Genomic DNA, 10,117 nt, shown 5'->3' on the forward strand with positions numbered 1-10,117 from the left:
TTTGATAAGAAACGGACAATGGCCAGCATGAATCAGATTCGAAGTGAACGCCATGAAATCTACTCCATTAAATTGAACAAGATTGGTCTTAGCCCTTATGACGACAAACGCTATATTATAAAGGATGGAGTGAACACTCTTGCTTATGGACATTACCAAATCATAAGCACAGACGAGTGAAATATCAACGGTTTTATTGTTGTTGAGCAATACATAAGTTACGTTTTAAAGTTATAAATTATTGCAATTGCATGAAATACAAAGTTATGTTACAATGTTACGTGTTTATAAAGTTGAAGTTACATGTTTATTTATATTAAGAGGAGGTTTTTTCATGTTTGGAAAATGCTCAAACCTTATAAAATCATAATATTGTACGCATGCGTGGATGCATTAAGGTGTGTTTTGAAAGTTTGTTGTTGAATGTTGGGTTTACATAGAAACAAACTCTCCTCTTAAGTTACGTTTTAAAGTTATAAATTGTTCTGAAAGTTAATAAATTGTTCTCAAAGTTAATAAATATTTGAAAGGAATCCTTTGATTATTCTCAGTCTTCAGTTTGCGGTATATTGATCCAGATTCTACCACATCTATCTAGTCTAAAAATGCAGCCATTTTGCTGGGATATTGTTTGGATTGTCTTTTGTATGTTCAACACTGTCGTTTTTCCTCTTTAGAACTCTGGGCTTGCTGTTTTCCTTGCTTATCTTTCTGGTGCTTAATAATTCATTCACCACGTCTTGCTGTTGTTTGTTCTCATGTCTGTTCTCATCATCAAGAGTGTTCTCATTTGCTCTGTTGTATACCACACATTTCCCTTTCGGCTTTAGTTTGGCTTCTTGTAGGTATTTCCTTCTTTGGTCAATATCGAGCAGATGCACATCCGCAAGATGATTTGCCAATCTTACAAGGTATTTTGCACCGCAATTGGGAACGGTACAATCACGACAAACGCGCTTTGCCATGTCTACGGTTTGAAGAACAGGGTGCAAATGAGCTGTTTCCTCTGATTACTGACTTTTATTAGGGCCAATCGGGCCATAGTACAGGCCAATCGGGCCAAAGTCAGGCCAAAAAGGCCAAAAAGGCCAAAATAGGAGATACAGCTCCTCCCAATCCCATAACCTAGTATGAACAGTTCTTTCTCGATTCTTTTACATATCTTTCCCACTGTCTTCATCACAGTTTTGGATCGTTTGATTGTCATAGAAGGCTTGGCTGTTTGCTTGCTTCCCAATATCTTGTTCAGTAAGTTGGTTTTATTTCGGCGTTTAAATTTATGCTGAGGCATAAAGGCTTGTCTGGCAGATTTACTATCTTGTTATGAGAATGTTTTTTTTTCTCGATTCTTTTACACTTAAACGTTACCCCTGCTTTTCGGATCATCACCAATTCAGTTCGTTTGTGTATCGTAGTACAGTTAGTCATTCGCTTGAGCTTGAGTTTCTTGATCTTGTGCAGTTTGGCTTTTTTCTGATCTTTAACATTTTTCTTCTTTTTAATGGTCCTTTTACGTAGATCATTTACCATAGTTGATTTTGAGCGTAAAACCTCTTTCTTTGAAGATGCTCTAGGAGATATCGTTTTGTGTGCACACTTGGCTGGCATATTGCAAACCAAGGATACAGTTTAAAATCATGTTATTTTATACATATGATTTTCGCGATCACAGCGCTTCTTACCAAAACCTAAAAGTTTCTTCTTTTAGCATCCGTCTTCGATCTGTACAAAAATTACATCTCCCTTCAGCACGTGTATATTTGAGCAGCTCCGGACTGTCTACACATGCAGGGGTTAATGTCCGTTAGGGTTTCGATAAAAGCCTCCGTGACCTTTGTCTCTGAGATTTTTGACAACGCCTCATCGAAATACATGCATAAGTGTTCGTCTTTTTCCATAGCGAGACATTGATGGTTTGGCTGAGATAAATTTTCCATTATGATGCAATGATGATATCTCAACTTGTGGTTGAAAATTGTGATGCACAATTTTCAACCACAAGTTGAGATATCATCATTGCATCATAATGGAAAATTTATCTCAGCCAAACCATCAATGTCTCGCTATGGAAAAAGACGAACACTTATGCATGTATTTCGATGAGGCGTTGTCAAAAATCTCAGAGACAAAGGTCACGGAGGCTTTTATCGAAACCCTAACGGACATTAACCCCTGCATGTGTAGACAGTCCGGAGCTGCTCAAATATACACGTGCTGAAGGGAGATGTAATTTTTGTACAGATCGAAGACGGATGCTAAAAGAAGAAACTTTTAGGTTTTGGTAAGAAGCGCTGTGATCGCGAAAATCATATGTATAAAATAACATGATTTTAAACTGTATCCTTGGTTTGCAATATGCCAGCCAAGTGTGCACACAAAACGATATCTCCTAGAGCATCTTCAAAGAAAGAGGTTTTACGCTCAAAATCAACTATGGTAAATGATCTACGTAAAAGGACCATTAAAAAGAAGAAAAATGTTAAAGATCAGAAAAAAGCCAAACTGCACAAGATCAAGAAACTCAAGCTCAAGCGAATGACTAACTGTACTACGATACACAAACGAACTGAATTGGTGATGATCCGAAAAGCAGGGGTAACGTTTAAGTGTAAAAGAATCGAGAAAAAAAACATTCTCATAACAAGATAGTAAATCTGCCAGACAAGCCTTTATGCCTCAGCATAAATTTAAACGCCGAAATAAAACCAACTTACTGAACAAGATATTGGGAAGCAAGCAAACAGCCAAGCCTTCTATGACAATCAAACGATCCAAAACTGTGATGAAGACAGTGGGAAAGATATGTAAAAGAATCGAGAAAGAACTGTTCATACTAGGTTATGGGATTGGGAGGAGCTGTATCTCCTATTTTGGCCTTTTTGGCCTTTTTGGCCTGACTTTGGCCCGATTGGCCTGTACTATGGCCGATTGGCCCTAATAAAAGTCAGTAATCAGAGGAAACAGCTCATTTGCACCCTGTTCTTCAAACCGTAGACATGGCAAAGCGCGTTTGTCGTGATTGTACCGTTCCCAATTGCGGTGCAAAATACCTTGTAAGATTGGCAAATCATCTTGCGGATGTGCATCTGCTCGATATTGACCAAAGAAGGAAATACCTACAAGAAGCCAAACTAAAGCCGAAAGGGAAATGTGTGGTATACAACAGAGCAAATGAGAACACTCTTGATGATGAGAACAGACATGAGAACAAACAACAGCAAGACGTGGTGAATGAATTATTAAGCACCAGAAAGATAAGCAAGGAAAACAGCAAGCCCAGAGTTCTAAAGAGGAAAAACGACAGTGTTGAACATACAAAAGACAATCCAAACAATATCCCAGCAAAATGGCTGCATTTTTAGACTAGATAGATGTGGTAGAATCTGGATCAATATACCGCAAACTGAAGACTGAGAATAATCAAAGGATTCCTTTCAAATATTTATTAACTTTGAGAACAATTTATTAACTTTCAGAACAATTTATAACTTTAAAACGTAACTTAGAGGAGAGTTTGTTTCTATGTAAACCCAACATTCAACAACAAACTTTCAAAACACACCTTAATGCATCCACGCATGCGTACAATATTATGATTTTATAAGGTTTGAGCATTTTCCAAACATGAAAAAACCTCCTCTTAATATAAATAAACATGTAACTTCAACTTTATAAACACGTAACATTGTAACATAACTTTGTATTTCATGCAATTGCAATAATTTATAACTTTAAAACGTAACTTATGTATTGCTCAACAACAATAAAACCGTTGATATTTCACTCGTCTGTGCTTATGATTTGGTAATGTCCATAAGCAAGAGTGTTCACTCCATCCTTTATAATATAGCGTTTGTCGTCATAAGGGCTAAGACCAATCTTGTTCAATTTAATGGAGTAGATTTCATGGCGTTCACTTCGAATCTGATTCATGCTGGCCATTGTCCGTTTCTTATCAAACAAACATTCCTTGTAGTTGATGTGCCGAAGCTTTCGTTTTGTGACGGACTTCTTTATGCCTTTAGCCGTTTTCTTCTCCACTTGCTTGTCGTTTTCGGTATAGAGAATGGAGTACATCTTCGGTCGCAACCCAACAAACTCTTGGATGGGTATGCCATGCGTTTCATCTTTCATTTTGCCAAGGACTTTCTTGTTCGTCAGGCTGTGCAGTGGATGGTCTCGTGCGTATTCGGATGTGTCAAAGAGATCGATGTCTTGCAACATGTCTTGATAAACGTCGTCGGTCTTTATCTCGTAACAAAGGCTATCCGTGTCTGTGAACAACAACTTTGCGTTGCAGTCATACTTGGGTTTCATGTACTCGTAATGAAACTGATACATGAGTACTTTGGAGAGATCCAGGATGGTGAATCCGACGTAGATTGGACGGTTTAGGTAAAGCTTCGTCTTCTTCATGTTGACAGCTGCTAAATCTTCAGAGAATATGCGGAAGTAGTCAAAGGATGGAGATGCTGTTAGTTTCGATAGTTTCGTCTTATCGTTGACGAGCTTGACGTTGACGCGCTTTCTCAAATTTTCCATGGTTTTTCCGAACACCGAGTTATTCATCAACTTGTAGAAATCTTTCTCGAAGTCGTTTGCTGCATGTTTTCGTTTCTCGGTGTTGAAATCGATGTAGGTCTTTAACCATGGGCTTTGTGACACCGCGGAAATTGGTATAGGCTTAGCCGCAATTCTCGATACTTAGACTTCAAACTTGGTGAGGAAAAAGATTTATAAATATTCAAGAAAATATGTCTTGCACAAAAGATTTGAAGCTTGCTCACGGTAAAAACGAATCGTCTGAATTAATAACCTTGTGTATACTTTAAGCCTCAAAATGGCCATTTCACAGCGGTCAGATGTGTTTGATGAGCTGTCAAAAGATTGCAGAATGCGTATTCAGAAGAAAAATTGAACTTTTTTAAGATATTCAAAAGGTTTCTCTTTGATAGGGCGATACAGAAATGCACAATTGTGAACCAGCGATTAGATTTTCGGGTTGAAACGTCTTAAACACCAATTTCTGCGGTGTCGGGCTTTGTTGGAATACCAAAACGCGGTGGATCTTTGTCAACTTCATGCCAAGTGCCAGGTATTGCTTTAAATTGCGGTAATGGACTACATAATTGGTCTTGTTCCGGAGATTCGGCACCAATTTAGATACAGCCCCACCACGAAGTTGCAAACTTTCCGACAGATCCTGGCAGTATGGTGACAACATTTCTGAAGAAATCTTCATTTTCTCTGGTGCTAGAGGATAATCGTTGTGAAGATCGTGTAATTCGGACGGATAGTGTAGGTCTACTTCCAATATGTAGCCTTCATCGTCATCGTCCGCAACGTCCGTGATGTCAAGTTCTGCAATCTCTTGGTCGGTTAGCCAGTCAAATTCACCTGTGGGTAGAGGTTGTGACATAGCCCAGCCATAGAGGTTGTTAGCATCAAGATACATCACGTAGGAGGTCTCTTGTTCTGGGTCATAATCGGGAACGTATGGATTGTTGGCTTTACCATAGCGGTTGCTAATCATTGAAATTCCACCGCGAAGACCTTCTTCGATGAATAAGTACATGTCTGGATCAGTTAGAAGCTCGAGTTCAACATCGGTCATTTTCAAACAAGCTTGCCAGGCTAGTCCAGGACTTGTGTAGAAGTGACAAGGATCTAGGTTGTAAGCTTTGAGACACACACTTCGGAAATTTTCAAACACGTCTGCGAGAAGTAGAACATCTGACATCAAGTACAAATCATGGTAATCACCCATGTTCCGACAGGTAAAATTATTAAATACATTCATCGCGTGGGTGTAATCTTCGTCTGAAATGTGTTCATCATTCAACACGTTGTAAAATGACTCCTTCGGTGGTAAGGTTGGTTCTTCAAATCTTTCTGTACAATCCATGTAGTCGTAGGGGTAGACACCTTTTCTCAGCAAAATGGGTGTTTTATCGCTGTCGATGTATTTCTTTAGAGTGGGGAACTTGTCAACACCATCCTTTGCTAGATTGGATACTAACTTCTCCAGCGATGCATTCATGAATTGCAGAGAGTCGATAAAATCCAGATTATTGATGGAGAAGGAGATGTACTTTTCGGTGTTGTTTGGAATGCAGTTGATCTTCTTGTCTTTAAGTTTACCAAGTCCTTGCATGATGAGATGAGAGTCGTAACCGCGTAGATTGTGAAGAATAACGGGTACTCGACCATTAAAACTATAGTTTAAGTTGCAATCGTTGTGTGCAGCTCCGCGGTACTTTCCGGTGAGATGACAATGGTCACGAACACGATCAGCACCCAGCTCAAACCCACAGATATGACAATTGACTGAATCTTGGAATGCCTGCTCTTCTTCTCTCTCAATGCGCATGGGTTCGACCCAATCAAGTTTCTCTTGAATATATTTTTGTTCTTCTTCTAGACACTCTAGGAATTTATCGACGGCGCCTTCTCCACGATACACAACAGGCGGTTTGGAGTACTTCTCATGGTCGGATACAACAATGTAGGAAAATCCACATGGTTGGTGGTGTTGGTATTTTTCAGTGGAGGATTTTTCAGGATTTGGTGGGGTTGAGTCAATCTTTGCTGTAAGACTTTCGAAATCAGCATAGATCACAAAGGGCACTTTCAACTGCTTGTGGTATTCTTTAAAGACCAGTTGGGCGTTATCTTCACTCGGGAGTTCAATACGCTGAGGACCGTGTTGTGAGCAGTGGGGCTCGTGGTCTTGAAGTAGGTCTTCTCGGATAAATCCATGTAGACAGTACCGACAGTAATACATACGACCTTTGTAACGGTTTTGACTGTAAAGGAATTTATTCAGATCTTTTATAAGACAGTAATGCCTAGTTTCTCCCTGGGAGTATAGCAACAGATTCACATGGGTATTAAAGTGTTCTTTTGTGATATACAAGGGGAAAAGCACGTCTTCGAAGCCAAACACGTTAATGGAAATATTGTTCTGACGCTCAAATTTTCCAATCTTGTCAACAGTAACAGGAAACTCGATGCCAGCAAAATCTAGTTCATCTTGAAACTGTTGATAATGATGCAATCTCTCTGCACTCTGTTTCACTGGATGAAGAGCGGCGAGGACAGACCACATGAAGCATTTGTTATCAGAATTCTTGATGTTGATTACTGCTTTCTTGGCGTTTATCTTGCTAGGGAGAGGGACGTAGCTGGATCCTTTTACTGGAGTATACTGAGCTATACTCAGGTCAAGATGAAGGATTTCGTCTAATACCCAACCACTTCCTTCTTTTTGAAATAAAACTAGTGACTGGGTTTTTTGCTTGGCCTCCTCTAGTTGATTATGCAGTTCGTGCTGGTCTACTGTTTTCATGCAGAGACTGCGGAAGTGGGATTCGGTAGTCAGACTCTCGCCATTGGGTTTAGGTTTGACGAATCGTACTTTAACACTGATGAACCATTTGATGCCTCTTTTCTCTGCTAATTCGTTGGAAAGGTGACTCAAAATGGATTTTGTCTTGCCGCGTAAGAAGTGGGACACGTCCTGTTTCTGATCTTTCCGCGGTTTCAACTCAATCTTCTTCAAAGAATCTTCAAACGCCGAAGTAGAACTGCAAGGGTTATCTTCTTCGACTTGATTATCGGGTTCACCTTCTCCAATTTGAACTCGCATTTTCTTTGGGCCGGACTATTATCGCCTTCATTACGCTTTCTCTTCAGTGGATTCCTTTGACAATGAACTTGATGTTCTACTAATTTATCTCGACGGTGGAAATCTTTCATGCAGTTGTTGCACGTGTGTGTAATCATTTTTTGATGACGCTTCTGATGCCGCCTCAAAGCATCTTTTCGTCTGAAAGACTCGCCACAATGATCACAACAAAACCTTCTTTCACCATGAATAGACCGTTCATGACGACGCAAACTTCGCAGCTCTGTGAACTGTTTTAAACAAGTCCTGCAAGTGTTATCCATTCTAAAACAGATAAGTCTGTTAGTTTTTCTGACCAAACAGCCTTAAATAAACTTCACAACTAAAATGAACCTTTCGTTGCTAGACATTTCCCAGGGGGCACCTCAGATTCTTTCTTCATCGGTGCAGCCAACAAGGGCACAGCAACTACTAAGAAGTCTTCGCACATTAATTAACAATTGAACCCGTTCGTTGCTAGACATTTCCCAAGGGGCACCTCAGATTCTTTCTTCATTGGTGCAGCCAACAAGGGCACAGCAACTACTTGGAATTTGGAAGTAATAAATTTAATTGACGTCTTACCTAAGCCTCTTCAGTTAACCGTCGATAATATACCAATTCCTTACAGAACTGATATGACACAGCCGATTTCGTTTCGCAGCGGATGAAAATTTAAGTTATCAGTTGATCAGTTTCTGCACGAACGACGAAATATAAATACGAAACTTTTACCGTTTGATTGTGGGACATAGAAAAACACGTAATACGCATGCGCACTATCCTTTGAGACAGATACTCATTAAACGTGTTCACTCTTTTGTCTATTCTTGCATAGGTAGCCCAACAATCAGGTTTTTTGGTTTTTGATGAAACAAGACACTGCTGCCACAGACTCGGACAGTCAAGAAAGAGATTTCCGTGACGATGTCTCAACAACTTCTACTCAGCAGTCAGGAAGTTCGACGACGACTGACTTAGAATCTGGAGAAGAAATGAATCCCTGGATACCACTAATAGAAGAAGCAAAACAAAGAAGTAACACAGCTTTCGAGGAAATGAAAGAACGCCTCATAAACGACAGAGGTTTCGACGAGCAATCTGCTAAAGAGAAAGCTTACTTACTACAGAAAGAATTAGAAAATATCTATTTAGAGCGCTTTTTGTGGATAAGACAACTAAAGAAAGATTCAGTACATAGGAAAATAATGCACACAAAAGAATCGTTTATTCAAAATGATGATTTTGACCCAGAAGAAGCAATAGAAGCTGCAGTTGATAAGAGAAAGTTTCTTATTAAAAGGCTTTTAAGCGACCACGAGATTCACGGAAGATGACGAGCAAAATAAAGACAGTGAAGATTATGACGATGATGATAATTAGACTTTAAATTTAATCCATGTCTGAAATTTTCTTTCCGGCCGCTATACATTTTGTACATTTCATTTTTATCAACAAAAATTTCAAGTGGGTATGAAATATCTCATTGAGCAGACGAGCAGTTACGAGCAGGTAGGTACTCATCTGCTCATCGCACAAAATTTGTAACCGATATTCCACCTCATATTCCATGCAAGTAAACTTTGAGTAACTCGATAACACGAAAATTGATGTATGGAAATGATCGTGTGTCAACGGCATATTGACATTATGATATATGAGGACAATTAAATCAGGGTTAACCTATGAGCTGAACTGTATCACAAAGCATACATAGAAAACGAATCTTTTAAAATGAACATTTGTCTAATGGTACTAAATATTGACATACAAATGTGTAATCCTAGTAAAATAAAATATACTCTTCGCAAATTCTTACTGTGTGAAGTAAACCGGCATTTGTGTAATTTAAGTAAATTGCTGTCAAACAAACATATCCTGCGTATTTACGCTATTGTGCGTATTTACGCTTCATTGTTTACCCCATTCCTCGCGTACTTATATATATATATATGAATAATAAATTATTGCACAATCATTGTGTAAAAACAGGCAGAGCGTTAAATTATGATTAATTATGTAACTGCATGAGATCTCTAAAGCCTCTAAAGATCTCTAAACAGAACATAAGCAAATATAAATCTATAAAACATCGATTGCAGATAAGCAGACGGTATAAGCGGTAGAGGAGCAGTTAGAAATAAAACGCAGTCGTATGTAATCAAACGACCGCTAAATCACTACAGGCATACGAACGACGATAAGAACAACATACGGCGGGAAATCGCCTACCGTTTAATATAACTAAGTAACCAGACATTACTAAACGATGTAGTCATGTAAATAAAGAAATGGTAGTAAAATACCCTGAAAAATTGCTATAGCAATAAACGGCAAAGCTCGAATATATTAAAATGCCGGAATAAATTAAAACATTTAGGAATCGATGACTTCATGTGTGGTGCTAAGTGCACCACCCGCACCACCCGCTCCAGAACCCCTATTCTGTAT

This window comes from Dendronephthya gigantea, unplaced genomic scaffold, assembly GCF_004324835.1.
Source record: "Dendronephthya gigantea isolate DGI-Jeju-01 unplaced genomic scaffold, DenGig_1.0 000258F, whole genome shotgun sequence".
In the NCBI taxonomy this organism is placed as follows: Eukaryota; Metazoa; Cnidaria; class Anthozoa; order Malacalcyonacea; family Nephtheidae; genus Dendronephthya; species Dendronephthya gigantea.